The sequence below is a fragment of the Drosophila eugracilis genome, unplaced genomic scaffold (assembly GCF_018153835.1).
Source record: "Drosophila eugracilis isolate 14026-0451.02 unplaced genomic scaffold, ASM1815383v1 contig_2163, whole genome shotgun sequence".
In the NCBI taxonomy this organism is placed as follows: Eukaryota; Metazoa; Arthropoda; class Insecta; order Diptera; family Drosophilidae; genus Drosophila; species Drosophila eugracilis.
The window spans coordinates 153,905-175,025 of NW_024573048.1; the positions used below are offsets into that span (position 1 = coordinate 153,905).

At 37.8% G+C, this 21,121-nt stretch overlaps 1 protein-coding gene across 5 annotated transcripts in view; it reads left to right on the forward strand.

Annotated features, from left to right (window-relative positions):
* Nucleotides 1-21,121, forward strand: part of LOC108103981 (acetylcholine receptor subunit alpha-like) — a 136,963-nt gene that overhangs the window by 31,443 nt on the left and 84,399 nt on the right. The window contains exon 2 of one of the 5 annotated variants that reach the window (XM_041818424.1): nucleotides 170-431. The exons of the other annotated variants lie outside the window; for them this stretch is intronic. The gene's annotated coding sequence lies outside the window, so the exon portion shown is untranslated. The remainder of the gene's footprint in view (nucleotides 1-169; nucleotides 432-21,121) is intronic. 5 annotated transcript variants of the gene reach the window in all.

The window sequence follows — 21,121 nt, forward strand, 5'->3', positions numbered from 1 at the left end:
ATGGATATTAACAACCATTCTAAATACGTTCTAGAAATTCCCTTCATTTAGTTTGTTTTGATTTTAAGTTCAGATTTTTAGTTCAGATTTTCAGTTCACATTTGAAGTTCAGCTGAGCGAGACCAACCCACATTTTTTTTTTCTCTTTTTTTAATGTTCTAAACTAAAGAATATAACTTAAAAAAACCAAGGCTAAAACTTCTAAACAAATATTCGAAAATTCCGAATGAAAAAAGGTGTGCTTGTAAGCCGAAGGAACCGAATGCAAATTGAAAACTAAAGTTTGAGGAAACCTAAAACAAAAACAAGGAAGCGAACCCGTGTCCGTGTGAAGAGGACCACGTGGGCCAGTGTGCGTGTGCCGAGAAGGTGTGTGTGTGTGGATGAGGGGACACCACTACAGCAGCAGGCGAAATACTTTTTGTGCCAAGGTAAGATTAGCATTAGGACCAAAGTTAATGTTTTGTTTCTTGGGCTAGGCTAGGCAAATATGTGCCTCCGAATTTAAGAGACCGACAAAGTGGGTTAAGCCGAATTGGCAGCGGGAAATCATGGTTGGGCTTTAAAAGTTACAAGAAAAATAAAGATAATACTATAGAATATCCAATGTCGTCACGAAACTATAAATTTTGAAAATCTGATAGGTCATAAAATGCAGTAAACTTGGCATTGAGAACTTCTATTGATTTAGGTACAGATAGAAGTTATTAAATTATTTTTAATTACCACGCAGAACTAGGAACTATCCTGAGAAGACACTGACCACGCCCAGAATTTAATATTAAATTTGACAGAATATCCGTTGCTTATTTCTAAGTTCTGTTTTATTTTTGTGGAGGCAACTTTTGAGAATTGCCCCTGTGCGTATGCAATAGAAAATGTTTAAAATGTTTGCCAAACAATTTTGAGCGATTACGAAATGTGTGCGTGTTAGTCTGTGTATGTTTGTTCAAGGGGAAAATGAGTGTTGGTGTGTGCGTGTTTACGCGCTTGTGTGTGACATGAATGGCTCCAGTGGGAGTGGAAATGCCATTGTAGCTGCCATCGCGTGCTATTATTGATAAACATAGAAAAAATAGTATCAAAAACAGAATTATTTCTGTCAAAATCAAAGCTAACTAAAGTCAGGAAATCTCCATACCTAAATATAAGTATGTTGTGATTTTGGTTGACTTTTATATTGAGATAAATATTTAATTGGATTCAAAATGTATTCATTGACTGGGAAATTCTTGGAAAAACATATTTTTATATAATATATTAAAAAAAAATAAGTTTGAAACTAAGAGGACCCCTTTTTTTCACATGTACTTCTGCAGTTGTGGTGGCCAAAATAGCAAACGCGCCTCTATTTATTCATTTTAGCCAGCTTGTAGCTATTGTTTTCCACATTCTCTGTTCTCCCCTCGCCACTGCTGCCAGTCTTCACTCTGAAATCTCCATTCGGCACATTCTCTCCGCCGCTCTCCGTCCATCTTCAATCTGAATTCGGGGCTTTTAATTAAATGCAACAACAATAACGATGGCACTGCCAACAGAATCAAACAAAAGCCATTCGCACACTAAAACATGGCGTCGTGGGAAAATCGAGGGAAATCAGTGGAAAATCTAGAGGGGAAATGTCAAGGGGGGTTAAAATCCGAATGGCTGGGAAAAGTCAAGGGCCAAATGGATGCCCCCGAACTGTGACCAAAACAACAACAAATAACGATTTGTGCATGGAAATTAAACGAACTGATTAAATGTTGAATTAGAGAGACCAAAACGCCAAAAACCCTTCCACTCTCCGCTACACTTTTCGCGCACCCTTCATTTGCCATGGAAAACTAAATTGATGTTTATTATTCGTTTTGGTAAGATAGAAGAGCTTAGCGAAAAGTAATTAAGGCAAGTTTACTTAAGCGAGTAGATCGTTTTTTCAGCCTTTTTTTTTTGTTTTTGCGTAAAGTGTTGTTTGGTAAGTAAGGAATAAAGAGTCCTAAAGATTTTGTCAATAAGATTGCATTTAAATTTAATTACCAGAATTTATCAGGAAGAGTAAGAAGATTCTACTATTTTGCAAGTAATTATATTGCAATTTTAAGGAATATTTAGTTAAATCATTAAGTCGTTTTTGTGTTTAGGTTTGTGTTTAGGTTCCTTTCAATGGTTATTTATTATCCTTGTTGTTATTCAATTATTCATTTAATGTGATTAAAAATGGTCATATTTTATAGATGTATTATTGACTTTTCTTGTGATTATCAAATCGATTTAACTATATAAATACAGGGGTGGGCCTTTGATATATTAAATACATTCCGAATGCTAATCTAGTAAGATGCATTTGGATGCATTTTCCATGGTGGCTTAACTGCATTAGGCCAGCTAACTGACTTTTGTGCTTCGGCCATTCCTTTTTGCCGTAATTCTGGGGGCAATCGGGGCGATCCAGAAATTGGCTAATATAGTGTCGGCCAGCAGATGACCCACTTGGGGCTATGCTCTCTTCTGGCGTTGACTGTTTTGCATTTAAATCGTTTTAATTGTTGCCGAAAAACAAGCAAATGTCTGTTTATATGTGTGAGTATGGGTTTCAGTATGTTTCTCTGTGTTTCTCTTCTGTGTATTTCTGTTCAGAATGAATGAATGAATGAATGAATGAATGAATAAATGAACTTAGCATTTAGAATGTGGCTCTCGTTTCGCCATTGTTATGGCTTTGGGTCCGAGTTTCTGCACAATGGGTCGTATGAGCAACGTTTGGCTGGGGTGGATGTGCTCCTACGGCAACGTTGCTCATACGCCCCATTGTGCAGACAAATAAAATGTTAACATGAAAAAAATCGTTGTGGCCCCGGCCAAATGAAGAGATTATTGAAATGGGCAAAGACCAGGACCCTTCCTGACATTCGCTGAAAATTCAGCTCAAAACAAAGCCCAAGGGTGGCCTAGAAATGCCAAAAGGCCAGGCTATCAAACAGCCAAAGAACACTGCAAAAAAAAAATATATATATACAAGGGAAAAGGTAGCACTGCAAATTAAATTACCACCAATTAGATGTCAGCACACATGGATTGTTGCTCAATTAGTTAGGGGCTCACAAAAATAGTTAGCAAAAAGAAAGAAGGTTCCTGTTGTTACACACAGGAAAAGAATACTATGTTTCTCTGTTCCTTGTTGTTCTCAAAGTATTCATCTTTTAACTAAACAAATTAATTAAATTAGGAATTGTTAACTTTGTTAGTTGACTTTGTTGTATAATTTTAATATATAAAACAGGAAATCTATCTGTAGGCAAAAACGATTGTGGAAGTTTAATCCTAAGCATTGTAAGTAAAAATGTAGTACAAAAGATAGATAATATTTATTCTTATAGTAAGTCAAATCATATTAAACCTTAGTTGCCAAACCTATTTCGCTCAGTGTGACGACCTGGTCGAATGGTCTAATGTCCTTCTTCGACCCGCTCCTTGTGCTATCTTCATCTCACCGTTATCCTTGTCGTCGTCGTTTGCCTCGTTGCTTTTTATGGCCCATGTCAAACATTGCAAATCAGTTTAAACTAACAAGCGCCACTTGGATCTGCAAACCGGGGGGTTGGTTGGTGGATCTGGCAGTGGGCGTGGCCCTGTTTTGTCTGCATTGCAGCTGACGCCTTTCAAACGCAAAAAAGGATTAAAAAACAACAAAGCAAAGAAAAACAAAAATCGAGAAAGCTACAGAGAAACGACAGAAGTTTAAATTGTAGACAATTTTTTTTTTTTTTTAAATGTCCATTGACGATGGCTCAGTTGCCGTTTTTATTGCTCCCCTTAGTATGGAGGTCAATTTAAGGATCTGAATTATTGAGCGGGAAACTGAAACTCACACAGATGCACACACACATACACACACACAATGAAATACAGCATGAATACAGGTGCAGCGGGCATGCCTCGCTCACACACACAATTAACCAATTAGCACTTTTTCGCTTGTTTCTTGTTTTCTGGCGCCGGCCATTTTATGATTTTTTATTACCGCTTTATTGTTGTTTGTTGTAAACAAAAATTTTTGTTTGCTCATAAAAAACACAATTTTTAATTGCTGCCGCACAAAACAATGCCAAAAAAAAGGAAGAAGAAAAATAAAAATAATAAATAAAAAAAAAATAAAACAAGGCAAAGGCAAAAGGAGCGATATGAAAAATGTGTGAAAACTGTGAAACTTTGCAAAGGAAAAATAAAAAAAAAAGAACTGGAAAACAAAGAGTAGATGGACGGTGCAAAGAAGAGCGGCAGCTAATAAAAATGAATATAAAAGCCCAGAAGAAGAGATAAAGAGTGAAGGCAGCAGGCCTATTTGTGGTCCCAATTAGCTTACATCGAGGGGCTATTATTAAGTTGGATGATTGGATTAGGAATAGATAGGGATTTTGGGTTAGATTGTGCAAAAATAATAATTTCTGATTGCACTTATGAGTGATTCTTTAATTCCTGAAACTAATAATGTTTATATATTTTACTGCGACCAAATCGCACCTTCATTTCTCTGCTTAAACTTTGCAAGCGACCCCAACAACGGAGTCCTTGTCTTGCTTCCTTTCGTCCGGAATTTCCCGCACCGCTTCTTTCTTCTCATATTTCGCACTTTCCGTGCGGTTTTCAATGTGTTTTCCTCATTTTTTCCTCCTCGTTGAGGGCGAATTTTTTTCTTTTTTTTTTTTGGTAGGCCACAGTCAACGCACAAAATGCGTAAAATAAAAAATTATAATAAATATATATACATTTTTTTTTTTCGTTACTTCCTGCCGTGCTGGCCCTTCTCCCCATTTCACTTTTTTTCACTGGCATTTTCACTTCCCTTTTGCTGGTTCGGTGGCCGTTTTTCCTGATTCGCGTAAACTTTTTAATAGCACTGAAAATTCCTCGAAAAAAGCCGCAGGAAGCATTTTGAGATTTGCGATGATGACGATGGCCCTTCTCTTAGCCTGTGTAAGGATGTGTGTGAGTCAAGGACGTGCGTGTGTATATTCTTTTTTAGGGGTATGGTGGAAATTTTAAATAATAAGCTTGGCGAATTTTCCACTTGCGTAAGTTGCTTCTTTACGAAAGGGAGCAATCGCGGGGAACCCATTCAAAGAGCTAATTTAACTCAAGGGATTAAGTATTTCCATTTGATAAGTAACCTTACATGATGAAAATTAAAAATGACGTTAAGCCTAAGTAATGTTGATTTGTTTTAGGAAAATCTGATAATGAGAATAATACTCTGTACAAATATATAAAGTTTTAAAAGCAATAAAGTCTATTAGTTTTCTTTTGCTTTGCATTTCTTGCTTGAAATATCTTCAATGTATTTTATTTAAATGAAATATATGTATGGGAAATTTGAAAATATTTGCCCAGTTTGAGCAAACATTAGCTCGTTTGACAAACTGCAAACATATATCTACAAATATTTGTGCATTCGTGTTTGTCACCGGTGTTTAATCAGTTTCGGTTCGAACATTTTTCTTAATTTGCTTTTTGGCTTTCGTCTTGATATTCCCTTGTTATTTCTCGTTCATTTTATTTGCTCTGCTTTCTGTTTTTCTGACATTCATTTCCCTGTAAATTTGTCATTTTATCTGGCTGTGTACACACACATTTCTCATTTGTCGCTACTGTCTAGCTCTGATTTTTCGGCTTTTCCGACATTTATTTGTTTAATTTGGTTACCAGTTGGTGATCTTAGCATATTGCACAGTATGGAAATTGCTTAGCATGGAAAAGAAATTAAGAAATATAAATAGAAATTCTAAGGTTTCTAAGAATGTAAATAAAAATGCATTTTAAAAATATCTTAAAACTAAAACCAGGTTTATTAGTTTGATAAGCAAATCAATTTATTGCTTTAAGGAATGGTTTTTGTTTTCTTTATTTTCTTCTTTTTTTGAACATTTTGTATGGGCATAAATCTGTATATCTGGCTTTGTAAGTAAAATGAAAATGACAGCCACTCTTTTTCATATATGCATATATATTCTGGCCGATTTTCGACCTCTTTTCACCCGCCCACTTTTCCGGACTGCTCTTTCGCTCCATTCGATTTCCCCGGGCTGCGGCAAAAGTTAACAATGTGCCATACAATAAGGCGACTTTGTCCGCACTCTTCTGCCAGCAGCCAGCAGCCATCAGCCCCGACCCCCTTTTAGCTGCCGCCCGCTTTCATTACCATTTCCTCTTCAATTACCAATGCAGTCAAATGCTCCTCCTCCTATGGTCAACAGAGTTGCACTAAAAAGTGACGCTCCCTGTTTTCCATTTTTTTTCTCCTGTGTTTGCCTCTTTTTTGAAGTGCATGTGTGCTCGGCTCTTTGACTTTGTTGTCTCCTCAACAGTTTATCCTCTCGACCGTTAATTGAGTTTTGTTTCAGCTCAAAAAATGAAAAAGAAATAGGTGGAGGGGCGAAAAAACTGTGTGAGAGAGAGAGAGAGAGGCGTGGCAATTGTGATTTACCCGCCATCGATTCAATCTGCCAGCTGTCACGCTCCAAAAAATAAAATCAAAAGAAGGAATAGCGTAGGCGAAGCCACAGGGAGGCATTTGCACCCCAGGGGGGCATACGTATACGCTGCGTATACGCAATGAAAATTCAAAATACAAAAAAAAAAAAAAGAAGAAGAGAAGAAAAACTGAAGATGAGACGAGATGAGCTAATGCCTGCCACTGACAACTGACGATTTATATAGGCATGTTTGCGGGTAGCATATGTAAGAAGCCACTGAGCTCCTTTAATGTGATTAAGGTTTATTTTCCCTGCCACCTGGGGGCAAGGTGGAAAACGAACAACAAAAAGCGAAACAACAACAAAAAAAAAAAAATTGGTTGAACGCATTTGCAACTTCCTTGTTATTTATTTATTCATTTTCCAACATTTTCCTGTGCGATTTGTCAGCATGTAAATCAAACAGATGATGCCACGAACATTACAAATATTTGTAGTTTTTTTTATATTAACGTTTTTAACGTTGTTTATATTTTTACTGACCAGTTTTGTGATTTTTTGAATTTAAAAAAATCTTAATTTTCCTTTTATTTTATGTACTCTTTTTTTTGCTCTCCATTCCATTTCTTTATTTGACTAAAGTATAGAGCGCGCTCTGTATTTACGACTTCCTGTCTAACCAATTATTAATGGGCGCCTATTTTATTAATAATTCGTTAGTTAAATAATACATAAAATGGGTAACATATGCCCGCAATCACGAATTAAAATCGTTAAAACCATACAACAAATGCCGTTGTCTTGATAAAGTAAGCATTGGTAAATTCTATGAATTTAAGTCCAAATAAAGTTGAATTAATTTGCAAATTATCTGTCGGCTGCATTTTAATGGCAATAAATACGTTTTGATCTGTCGGAAATGGAAATGGCAATATGCTAAATCCAAGAACAAACTTATTTCTTTTGGCTTACAAATTTTCACATTAGAGGAAGTGGAATGAATTGTTCACAAATTTGTCGATTAAACAAATTCTACTCGGTCTCTTAAGACCCAAGTAGAAAAAAAAGGGAAAATGGACAAAGGAAAGTGAAAACAAACATTTGCACATCGACACAACAAAAGGAGCTGCCTAGCGAACTATGAAATATGCATAAGGATTGTGCCATTTACAGTCATTTGAATTTGAGTTTGTCCGTAAAGGATTTTCCTTTAAGCACACTCACACTCACACACACACCCATATATCCACAAAGTTCTAGTAGTCCAGTGTCCGTTGTCCTGGGACAATTATTCAAAATGTATTTACCAAGGCTAAGGATGAGCCACTGGCGCTGAGACGTTGCCTAAGACTAATGCCAGAAATCTCAGCTCGGCTAGGGCTACGAAGCATATGCAAAAATGAATCTTTAGCATAACAAATGTGCCCACTGGCCAAGGATTAAGCAGCTACGGAATATACATAATACTTACAGTTGTGGTGAAAAAAATAGCGATGCTGATGGGACTTTAAAATATCATTAGTGCAAAGAGAAACTAAGAATAATCGAAAGGGTTACTTTTATATCATTTTAAAATTCATATATAATATGTTAAAACTAAATATTTAACGCTAAAACTATATATAATTTGCTCATTTGAACGTACATGATAGTGGATATCTCTGGGGGAATTCATAAATGGAATGAGTTTTGGGCATTTGGGGGAATGACTTTTGACTTTTCTGCTGAAAGCTGAGCCCGATGACTGCTAGACAAAAGTATACGGAACAATGGCAACTCCCTCTTTCTACATATATATATATATATTATATATTATATATATCTGTATATAGTGCACCATCTCTTTTGCTATCTGCCCGATTTTTTGGCAACATTAATCGAAGTTGAAATGCTGAATGGCCTCTGGAAGACGCAAGAGTAAAGGAAGGAAGTCAGGGAAGGAAACACTGTGTGAGCCATGGTCAGGGAAATGGGGAAAACGAGAAACGAGGCCAGCGGATGTGGCGGGAGAACAAAAAACACAGCCAATAAATCATCTTAAATTCATTATTTAGCTAGAATTAAATAATATTATATAAATTATGATAAACCTACATTAAAGTTGGGATAAGAACTCTAGAAATTTACTTTCGGATTAACATTTTAGATAGATTTTGGCCTTTAAAGGAAAAGATAACATACGAATTTTCCATATTAACATAAATACTTGAATGCAAATTCTTATATAATTTGCTTGTTTTTCTCTCTGCTGAAAGCAAAGATGAAGATTTCCCGGAAGTATTATGATTTATTTGCTTAAGCAATTGAAATGACTATTTCCAGTTGGCCCTCATCTCATCACAAACCTAATGCCCACCTCCCTTTTTTTTTTTTTGGTGAAGTGGGTGGCGGGGGCGTGCTCAAGACATATTCTCACAATTCTTTTTGAGCCGCAGCAGATGAAAATATGTAAATAGGATTTATGGCAAACTTTTAACAGGATTTTCCTGACATATCCCGGAACGGGCGCCAAAGGATGTTGAACCATACACGCACATACACAAATACATGCAAATATAAAAACAAATAAACAAACACTCACACACACTCGTAGACACACATACATATATATATATACCCAAAGCTATCTGCAGTTGTAGACACATTTATCCAAGTGAGTGAGTCCTGCCTGTTTGCGTGTGAGTGATTGTGTTCGAGTGTTAGTGTATGCGAGTGTATTTGTCTAAATGCGGGTCGAGGGGCAATCGAAGAGTTCTACCATGTGGCTAAAACATTTTCAGGAATTAAATATGAATTAAAGAGTGTTTAAGAGGGTGAAAAACTGAATGGAATTAATGGAGATATATATTTAACTTGCTTTAATCACACTTTGGAATGAATTTGTTACGGCATAGTAAATAATTTGACTAAATTTGATTTTTTAAAACTTCTTTTTGCTTAACTTTTGCAGTGACCCTCGTTGACTCGATTCAATTGTGTTGTCTTAGGCGCTTCGCTTAACTGCTCGTCCAACATTCTACGCATCATCGCACCTCATCACTTACCCGCTTCTGTCGCTATCTTTCCTTTTTTGGTCCACTCTAGGCCCCCGCTGCCGCCACACACTACCCCCTCAGCAATTCAACCCACTTTAGAATCCGCACTCAACCTGTTTCTGTTTTTCATTTGTTTTGTGAATTTCTTTCTTTTTTTTAAGTTGTCTTATTTAGCTTGTGTGCCATTCAAAATGTCTCCACTCGGCGTGTCTTTTTTTTCGTTTGTCATCTGAAAATTAAGCCGTCGTCTGGCTGAGTTTTCCCCTCGCCATCCTTAACTCTTATCCGTATAACTTACTCTACACATCGTCATCATCATTATCATTATCAGCATCCCTAAAAAGCCACTCTCGAGGAACTCCTGTCACATTGTTGTCCCTATCTTGTGCTGGTGTTTGTTTTTTTCTTTTCTTTCTCCTCGTTGGACTGTCGACTGTAGGCCGTGTGTTTTGGTATTTACGCTTTCAATAATTCATGCTTAAGGGATAATCAGGATATGCGTGTATGTAAATTTTGCTAATGCCATTTCCGAATGCCAAAGGACATTTACTATCTCCCTTACACGCACATATCCCACATGTGAGTTCCCTAAAATTTCACACCTTTTTTTTCGCTCGTTTTTTGTTTTTGCACGCCCCATTTGTTTGGGCGTCGTTCCTTGCTTGCGCCCCTTGCGTTTGTTGTGTGTTTGGAAACCCTGAGATATTAGTTTTATTCTGGGATCAGCTGAATTGCCGGATTAGAAGTGCTAGTGGAAAAATCTCTGATTTATTAAGATGGTGTTCTATAGGGAGGGGGGAAGTTGATTTGAGCTTTCATTTGATGGGATAGGTAATACTGTTGGCATTTAAATTACCATTGGATTTATTTTATTCAAAGTTAAACGTTTGGGAGAGATTTAGGAAAGGTTTTCCGGTGCTCTTAAGCTTAAAACTTAAAGTTTCTCTATGTTTAAGTTTATATAACGACACCCAATTAAAGTTTCAATCAATTTGACCACACAACTATAAAAATGCTATTATATATAGCCATAAATTGTTACCCATTTCTCGGTTTGGACCCTTTCGCAGGGTAACCAACTCTTCCAGAGCCCCCAATTATTATTATTTCGTTGTACATCTGACTTTATCTTCATCTCGACTGCTTGACTGCCTGGCTGGCGCTTGTCGACAGCATCGCATCGTCTTGGTAATTTAGCAAATCGAGAAAATGCCTCCCCCAACTCACTGGATAACAATGGCTGGAGAAATGTGGAAAGGCGGTGTAGATGAATGGTGGGAGGATGGCAAATGCCTTGGGTGAAAATGCCGCGCAGTTAGTCATTGGAGCTATTTACTCATTCATTTCATGCATTTATTCACACTGACTTTCCCCGCCGCCTTCTCCTCATTTCCCAGGTGCGACTCATTTGCCGCTCACGCATTTCTCTTGTTGAATTTTTAAGCGCCCCGCCCACTTACTTTCGCTTTCTCCAGGGAAACTGTCAGCGCGGACGTGAAAAATGAAAAATGGTTCAAAAAAAAAAAAAAAAAAAAAGTATATAGAAAAAAAATAAACGCAGCGGAACTCTTCCCTTTGACTGGGCGCCATTTATCCAGACCAAATTGCTTTCGCCATGGCCAAGTTTTGTGGCCATCCTTGGAAATAGTGTCTAGCACTGACCAAGCCAAAGCAAACCGAATTTGCATGGGAAATATGCAATCGAGGGGAGCTTTCAAGCGGCATCTGCTGCTGCCGCTGCTGCTGCTGATGCTGCCTCGCTTTCAGTTGCAGTTGCAGATTTTCATATGCTGATAAATTAAAAGGAAAGAACAGCAACAACAATATCCCATTGTGGTATCATCTGGGCGTGGCGTGTTGCAGCACAGTGCACTGCTGCACTGAAAGAAAAGTAAATGGTTTTCAACATATTTGAAAACCAGATGATTATAGTAAAGGAATTGCTTGCCTTTTGTTTAAAAATAAGAAAGAAAACTGGTAGTGTTATATGAGAAAATGTATTATGTATTTAATTTTTGTAATATAGATTGGTTTTTTCTTTCTGCTCACTCATTTTCTAATCTTTTGCCTCATTGAATTTCTGCAAGTGTATGCAAAAAATTCAATTTAGTTTGGGATTTTTATTTACTTTGGCATTGTGTCTTGCCTGCACCTCCGTCGCGCGCAGGTGACACTAACAGGTGGACATATATCACTCACGGTGCAACTAGCCACGCCCCTTATAGCCGTTCCCTGCGCCCCTTTGTGTTTGTAACAGGTGCAGACACAGAAATGTATTGCATACTGCTGGGCGCACACCTGGACACGCTTGCATTCCTTTGAACAGGACCAAATGATTGGGATCTCTTTCAGTTTTCAGGTGTGTGTGAGTATGTGTGTCCGTCTGTTTTTTTCCAGATTTCTGCAATACTTCGACCCCACTAGTGAATTGAATTCTCTTTCTGGTATTCCTGAGTTTTGCTTTATTGCATTTTGAACTTTTGTTAGTTGACTCAATCAGTCGCTATATAGTTGGATTTATCATCGGTATTTGTTTGTTTTTCTTATGACATTTTTCGCAGCTATATGGCTGCAGCTGTTTTCATTTTTATTCATTGCTATTCAACTTTCGCGATTGCTATGCAATGGTTTAGTAAGGGGAGGGGCAGGGAAATCGTTTTTCAATTATATTTTACAGAATACTGAATACGCAGTCAACAAAGCAAATGTTTTTTAGAGAGCTTTGAGCTTCTAAAACTTAAATTAGTTGAATGATAATTTAAAGGGTGGAGATAACATTTGAATTGAAAATGTGGAACATGTTTTAATCTAATAAATGTTTTAAAATTTATAAACATAAGTTTATATAATAACATAAAACATTCCTAAAGTTTAGTAATACAATTTGTAAAATTAAATGGTTTATATTAAATATTTCGTTTTTACAATCCAAAGTTTGACCTTTTTTAAAATTCGTATAGCTTAGTCTTTTTTTTTTTTTTTTTTTTTACCCACATTTAGTCCGCACTTTGCTCTCAATTCCTGTTGCCCTGCCCATGTTTTTCTTGTTGTTGTTGTTTTTCCGACCCCGCTTTTGCACCATCTTTGTGCGCTGATGCATGAAATTCCGAGGCATGTTTAGTGCAGTTTCACCCGTTTTGCCTGCAGTTTACTGCTTAACTGAACATATTTCAGCATTTTGCCTGTGTGTTCGTGTGCCTTTGCGCGACAATAATTAAAATAGTTGCTGCCTATCGTCGCATTACGCATACGCCGCGTATGCGCTTCACCCTTATTCCTTCTTTTTTTTTTTTTTTTTCACCCGGCAATATGTAATTCATAATGCGACAGCGACTTCCGCTTCTTGTCTCCCTCCCACTAGGCACTTATGAATATTTCTGCCTCCATCTACTTCCTGCTGTCGCTTTTGTCTCGTTACTGTTGTTGTTGTTGTTGTTGTTATTATTGTTGTTGTCGTTGCTGGCTAAAAGCGCGCAATTTGCATAGTTGTAAGTTGCATGTTTGTTGTCATAAGTTTCTCGCTATTCTATGTTTTTTTCCTCCCCTCCCCCAACCCTATACCCTTTTCCCAAAAGGGGTGTTATTATAATTTTCATCACAAGTTTGTCTCCCTAAAAAGTTTGTTAGTTTCTTTAATAGGAGAAAAAATTAAAAGGCAGAAGGCACATCTTATCTGTAACATCATTCTTCAACTTTGCAATACATAGTTTAGCATGTTTTTGGTGTTGTTGTTGTGTGGTAGGACGGAATTTATATATTAATTTCAGATATTTTTTGAGTGACAACTTAAAATTATTATAAAATGTTTACAAAGTTCAAGGTTTTCTTTTATTTTAAAATCTTTAGCTGAAAGTTGTATTTATTTTTATTACTGGGTAATTTCATCTTCGACCCCCCACAAACTAGACATTCTTCCATGATTTTTACGTCTCGTTTTTCCTTCTTTTTGTTTTGTACAGGGCATGTTTTATGCATGCGTTGACATCATTCACAAATGATGTGGGGACCAGGTTTCGCTAGTCTGGTGGGGTTATTTCGGGTGGTTCCCAGGACGATAATCAGAGCTCACTTTTAATGCAGTTTTTCATCCCTCTTCCTCCCAAAAGTAAAAAAAAAGAAACAGGCGACTGGCCAAGCAGCTGTCTGACTTGTCATAAATCAAAAATAATTACTTTTTCCACACGGCGACAAGAACTTAGCATACTTGCGAGCACTCGCACTCGGACTCGCCCTCGTGTTTGGCCCTAAATACCGGGCAAGGACTCTGTCCTGTCCAGTATTAGCCTTCAAATAGTGAGGATGGCAGCTGCAGCTGTCGGCCGTTGTGACCTCTCTTAGCTGAAAATCAATCAATTTGCACGGCGCGTCGCGGCAGTCCTAATTTATAGAAATTTAAATCATTTTTGGACAAGTGGAAAATAAATTAAATAGAAAAAAACAGATAAAAACTTGTTGGAAATATATCATTTTTGATGTATAAATTGTTTCCTATAATAATTTTTAAATGAGGATTCTGTTAATATTCAGCTGTGAAAATATTTTCCCTGTCAAAAACTTTTCGTATTTACCTATTACATGTTTAATTAATATAATATTTTCTATGCTCCATTATTTAATTGGTATTTGTTTTCTCAAAACTCTGTATTAGCAAAAACATTGAAAATCATATGTATTTTTAGAATATTTAAACGCTCTCCCCTGAGCGGTTACACAAATATTATTGTTCTGGCAGTCCTGTTATCATTCACCCCTCGATTTTTATTTGACATTTTTGCATTGTTAGTCACAGCGCTAGCTTTTAATTGATTTCAATTTTTCCCCCTCACTTGCTCCATTTTTTTTTTTATTGTTGTTTGCAATTTCAAATTCAATTTGTCGCAATCGTGCAGTTGAAAGGCAACACAGATAAATGGTAAAAACGAGAGAGATGAGCAAAGAAGGCGAGGGCAGAGCTTAAAATAATGAAAATAAATACAATTATACGAATAAAAGCGAATTAAGAGAGCACAGGGCCTTCAATTGCACTCGGGGATCGGCACGTACAGAAAAAAATCCCCAAAATACTTAACCTGACACCCCACTGGCCCAGGCCCCCTCTTTTGCCACAGCTCGTTGAAAACTTTAAGACACTTTTAAAATAATTTACACAAAAGTGGGGGCACAAGTGCCAGGAAAACGGGGTAATGGTAAGAGGGGGGTCAAACGTTGAGTGACTTTTGATGGGAGAATTGTCTCGCAGATAACGAAGAATGAGGGTGCACTGTGCCAAAAGAGGGGCTTAACTTAGTACCCAAAAACTATAGATTTTTTCAGAAGATTTAGATATTTAAAAGCAAATAAGAGTTTCTTCTAGAAAGACTATGCAGTTTTTGATTATTTTATTAAACATAAATGAAATTTCTTATTTTTTTCGGTGTATCAGTTAAAAGTTTCGTTGTCTCTGCCTTATCAGCAAATTGCAACCAGAATGTCGACGCACTGAACACAAAACTGCATACCCTTCAGCCCAGTCAAATCTCTGGGCAGACAGGACTCTCCGAGGACTTTTCCCAGTCCATCATTGCACCACCGCTGCACTGCACCACTGTTCCACTTCTCCATCTCACCATCCAGTGGCCAGTTTGCCAGTGGCTAATGCTAATGCAGCCGGCAAGGAGCAAGGACAACGCTGGGGAGTGGCAACGGCTTAGAGGGCGATGAGCACTGCTTAAATGCTTTGTCCTGTCCCCAGGATTTCCCTTCATCTATCCCTGAACCCGCTTCCCCCTCAATCCATTCAGCCCATGTCCATGTGCTCTCTGGCGTCTCCAACTTGTCTCTTGTTGCAACTTTTGATGGCTGGGACATGGCCAAACCACCACCAAATCACCTGGCCAACCAACCACCCACCCACCTGTGCAGTCAGCCACCCACAAACTAGCCGTGAGCTGTTTGGGAAAACTTGTGCGTAAAGTTTTCACCAAAAATACTCGTAAGCTGTATGAAAGAAGGGTTTGATGTGGAAAACGAGTCTCAAATGTTTCGTATTTCTCCAAACCAAAACATTTCGGTTTAAAATCTGTTCTAAAAACTCTTTCGAATTTGTATAATGTATTTCAAAACCAATATTTGCTTTTGAAATACATTTTGTTGTTGAAAAACTAACCATAAATTGTTCTCCAAATAGAAAGTTATATCTCCTAGTAAATATGTGTAGCTTGTGAAATGATTGTGCTAATTCTTGCCACCTTACACTTTGGTCCTTGGGGAGAGCGTCGTGTACCCAATTTTTAGCCTGTTGTTTTCCAAAATCCAGAGGTTATCTTTAATGGAAACTAACTGGAAGACCAAATTGTGCGTTGTTTTATATATATAAACTTTTGCTGGCTCAGAAACATTTCCCTGCCGTGTGTTTCAAACTTCTGTTCTGTTCGAAATTTATAACGCCCCCAGCTAGGGGGCCGCTGTTGCACCTGTCAGATGAGGTAACTTCAACTTCCGCCCACTGAAATAGCCACCCACACTGTGCACCACATCCATATCCCCCATCCCGCATCCCGCACCACACAGCAGCTGCCGTTGGTGTTGCATTGTTCTGTGGCTTTCTGTGAGCTTTTGTGAGCGTAAAGGAGAAACAATTTCGGAATTTGTTTACGGTATTTTGTTTTGCTATTTATTTATTTAAGTTTGTTTTTCTTGCTTGCTTTTCCTTTTTTGGTTTTTGTTTTCTTTTACTAATGCGTATTCAAGCTGAAAATTTCCAGCTTGTTGTTGAATGAGTTAAGCTTTCTGCGGTTTCTTGTTGCGGCATTTAGCTTAATAATTAGTTTTGATATGCCGTGTTGGGCCTTTGATTTCACCGACTATTTCATAACTTTTGCTTTGGTTTTATTTTATTTTCTATATAATCCCTAAACTGAATTAAGGAATTGCATATCAACAATTTGCAATACGCTTGTTAAAATATTTTATACTAGCCTGGGCTAGTCGAATTTAGTTGGTTAATTTTCTGGCAAACAGCATAAATATTATTTTGTGTGAGCATTTTTTTTTTTTTTTTTTTTTGTTTTTCGTGGCACTCTTGCTGACTGATGGTTTATTTTGAGAGTGTGCCAGTTGGTTTTCAAGCTTTTCCATGGTGGCGCGTGATTTTGACGGCGATTGCTTAATAGCCGGCAGGCATTGCTGGCACTTTGGGTCCATTGAAATGGCTCATTTTGTGGCATTTGCGTGGGGGAAAGTGCTTTTCCGCGGCATGGATACTCGCCCAGGCAATTTGTGGCACTTTAAGCACTGAGATCCAGTGAGAGATCCATTTTTTTTTGCTCATCCCCTCCTCGAAAAAAGAGAAGCCTTCAAACAAAATACAAAATGGCAGGGACTGATGACTTATGATTAAGCCATTTTGGTAGCAAATCGGAAATCCGAATGAAAAATCTATGTCTATGGCAGTTTTTTTTCCCCAACTCATATTTTTGGTGTCCAATGCAGCTGCCAGTTGACGTGGCAAATGCGTGTGGTGCGATAAATATACTGGTATATCCATTGCTCTTTCTCAATTCCCTTATAGTCATCTATTTCGGAGCCCTATGTCTTTGTGTTTCATTTTTATCGCATTCGACTAAACGAAACAAAAAGCGAAAGTTTTGCGCTTTGGCGTTTCATTAAAGTTTTGGCTCACAAAAGTATGGTACAAAATATACGAGTATCAGGCCCACGTGCGTGTGTGTATGTTTGTATAGTTGTGTGTATGTGAGTGGCAAAAAGTTGTAACTGCTATCAGTTACTTTCTGCAATGAGAGACAGAGACAGCGACAGCGACGGCGACATTCACATTATGAAGATAAGCCATAGAAAACAAAAGGCCAACAATCCTTGGGAAAAGCCTGCCACATACATATACGGGCTGTGTGTATTTCTGTTATTTTTGTTTTGTTTGTGTAAGTGTATATGTGTGTGTGTGTGTATGTATGTATTGCCTGTGTGTTCGTGCCAGCGCAAAACGTTTTGACTTGCCCTCGGTATGCGTGCTTGTTGCTATTAGGATTAGAAATGCTAAATGAGATTTCTCTTCTGACCCCAGAGAACCCGGTAGGAGGATGATCTAGAGACCTGAATATTGGTATGCGGGTTTTCTTGGCTGTAAGTTAATAAAATGTAAAACAATTTATTGATTAAATATACATATATTTAGTGTTAGTTTAAAGATGCAATGAACTTACTGATTTCAGATTTAAAAAAGTATTCTTTAATTCTGTACTCATCTGAATCTTATCTTATAATTTCTAAATAAAATTGATGGCCAAATTATTCACAAATTATAAGTTACTGGCTAATAAATCTTAAGATCATTCCAGAGAAAATTGAATTGTACTTTCAACTCCGGAAATCAGCTTGCGGGCCACTCCACGCCATTCTCATTATAGTTTCGCCTCTTTGGTGGCCAGCATAAACTGATTCAGTTGTAGTCTTGCGTACTATTCCAACATATAGTTTTCTATCCATTCTCCAACGAAACCCCCTTGGAAACGAAATGAAAGTTGTAACTTTCACTGGGCCAGGCGCGTGTATCTGTGTCCATATATCTGGATCGCAGTCTGTGTGCTCTACACACAAATCAAAAACTTTTACTGCCTGCTCGGCCCACTTCCATAACTATGGGACGCCCCCATGTTGCTGTTCTCCTACACCCACACATACACTCATAGCATTCCCCATTGCCCCACCTACAAAACATAGCCATTTCCGTTTCCATTCCCACTCGACCCAAAACTAAGTTCATTTGTCTGCCCGTTATTTTTCGTCTATTTCGCCATTGTCTTTGCGACTCATTTTCACTAGGGCTTTTGTTAGGGAATTTAAAACAATATTTACGCATTGCAAGTGGCAAACGGCAATAGCAACAACAAAGGCCCTGCCAAATGCCAAAAAATAAGAACAAAAATCAACAAACAGGCAGGACATTAAGCTTAACACCGAGAGTACACTGAGCTGGCCAATGAAGAAGCTGTCATCCAAGCCGATGTCAAGTGGCAATGGTTGTTGAGAACTGGCGGCAAGTCGGTGGTTTAGCGGATCCCAAAAAGAGTTTGCTAGCTTTGGAATATATACTCTTATAATCTTGAAACTTTTAAACAAAAATCTAACAAAATATATTTGAAAAGCAGATTTTTAGATAGATTAGTAGAAGGTAGGATAAATGGGAGGTATCCTATTTAAATATCAAAATAGTAAAGTTATGGGCTTTAAGACTGCAGATTAATATTAAATATTAAACGCTTTGCCATCATAATAAATGATAATGTCTTTTTAGTTTTTGATTCCAAACAAACTGGTTCATTTCTTGGAATATTCTTTCAGCCCTGGAAGCAGTTTTTCCGTTTGCCATTTGAGCTTTTTGTGCTGTTTGCAATTTGTTCCCTACTTTCTTTTCGCTTTCACTTATCGGGAGCAGACATTTTTGGCTGAGTGCCGAGAGTGTGCGGGTGTTCTTTTACTTTTTTCTTTTTTTTTTGGGATTGGGTATGAGTGTGTGAGAGTGTGAGTGTTTGCTAGTCTTTATTGCTTTAAGTAAGCAATTTGAAATTTGAGCTGCTAAAACAGGCAGCGACAAAGACGTCCTCCGAAAATTGTTGTGAGTTAATTTTCCTTTTTCACATTGTTTGAGGGACAGGCCAAACGGGGACTTTCTCGTGCTGCACGAACACATGAAGCACACATGATTTAAGGGTTAATTTAACATCAAATTGAATTTTCTTAAAGCTGCCTAACTGATGGCCCAAAGTAAAAACATTTCTCCTTTTTTCTCTCGATTTCTTTTTACACCACGAGTCGCGCTGAAGAGCCTGAGAAATTTCTAATTACAATAATTAATGCGTCGCGTTGAGTGTTCTGTTGCTTGGAATTTTTTCCACTAACGCTGGCTGAGTGCCAAGACAATTTTGCAGGCCTCGTCCAGGCGGCTGGCATCTTTATCATGACAATGCCAACATGTCGTATACTCAATTTTCAGGCATCATGTCTCCTACGAATGTCGACGTGAGCTCACGTACCAAAACGGGATAAAGGAAAGGAAGCCAAGGGGGAGAACCAACCACGCCCACTATAAAAAGAAAAAAGTAAATGAAATAAAACAAATTCTAAATGAAATAAAAAAAAAATGAATGAAGAAGAAGGCTCTTCCTTATGCGCATATTCTTAAATACGACTCACGACTTCGAATTTCTGCAGGAGGAGCATTAGCATATCATAGTACACGAAAGGTTCGGGGTGAAGCAAGCAACTTGACTTGTAAATCAAAAAGTTGCCAAGGAAAGGTCCTTCAAGGCAGTTTGTTTTTATTTTTTCTTAAGCAAAAAATGTAAATTATTAGGAGCAATAAATTAGAAGAGGCATATTTTCCAGTTTTTATATTATTAATATATTATACCAATTGAATATAGGTTTTTTGGTTAATAGAATGAAGATATTATACATTAACTATAAATACTTTTTATGTATAAGAAAATTGTTTTTACAAAATCAATGGTTCAATGTTCAAAATCAAGCTCAAGTTCGTCCATCTGCTGGCAGTTCATAACCAATCCACTTCATCGCCAGTCAACTGGCACACACACTTGCACACACATCATCATGCTAGCATTTATTCGACAACTCCTTGAGCCTTGGGCCTTGAGCCTCTGGCCGAGTCCTTGGCTAGAATCTAGTGGTGGTTCAATTGCAGGCACAGACATCCAGTCCAGAAATCTGTGCCATCGCCTCGTGGACGGCATGCAAATGGCCACCGGAAGGGGAGTGGGGTATGTAGGATAGGATAGGATGATGGTGGACAGGAAACGGAAAGAGGATGTAGGAAGTAGGAAGTAGGAAATGCCAGAGTGCTGCAAAGAGAATGCATGAGCAGGCGTAATAGAAAATGTAAGAAAAACTACTCAGGAATTTGTTTTCGCCATTTGGCATTCGGTATTCGTAATTCGCAATTCTCCATTCGGCACTTGGCATTTGGCGTGTGCAAATGACACGTACATCTGCTAATCCAAACACTCGTTCTCACATATGTATGCGAATATGTCCTGAAAGGCGCAATGGCGTACATTGCGCATACGACGCATTGCACATATCAAATTATCATGACTTATTATTATTAATACAAATTGGGATGCGTTACGAAAACTTCCACGGCACTGCCACTGCCAACCTTTTATATTTGGTTGACACGGTGGTTCTTCCGGATGGGGTTTTTCATTGTTTTTCTCTCCCTCTCTCTCCTTCGCTCTTTCCATTTCATTTTTTCTTTTTGGTTGAAAGGGGGAGTTTTGGTTGTTGTGGTCTGTGCGGCAATTAAGCCGAGTGCACACGCATGTGGAACGTGAATGTGTTTGTGTGTATGTGAGGCTGTGGCAAATGCGACTTGCGGTTGGGTCAAGAGCAAGGCGTGGTAATGGCGGTATTTGCGAATTATCCTGCGGATGGGTTCATTTGCCAACTGATTTTTAAAAATGTTACTTGGATGTTTTCGTAGACCTTTTAAATAAGAATAAGAAGTATTAATCCCTCTTAAATACTTAGAAAATGAAATTGGAAAGAACTAATTTCACATTTAAAAAAAATCAAGAGTTCGCTTTGACAGTAAAGTGTTATGATACAAATACTGAG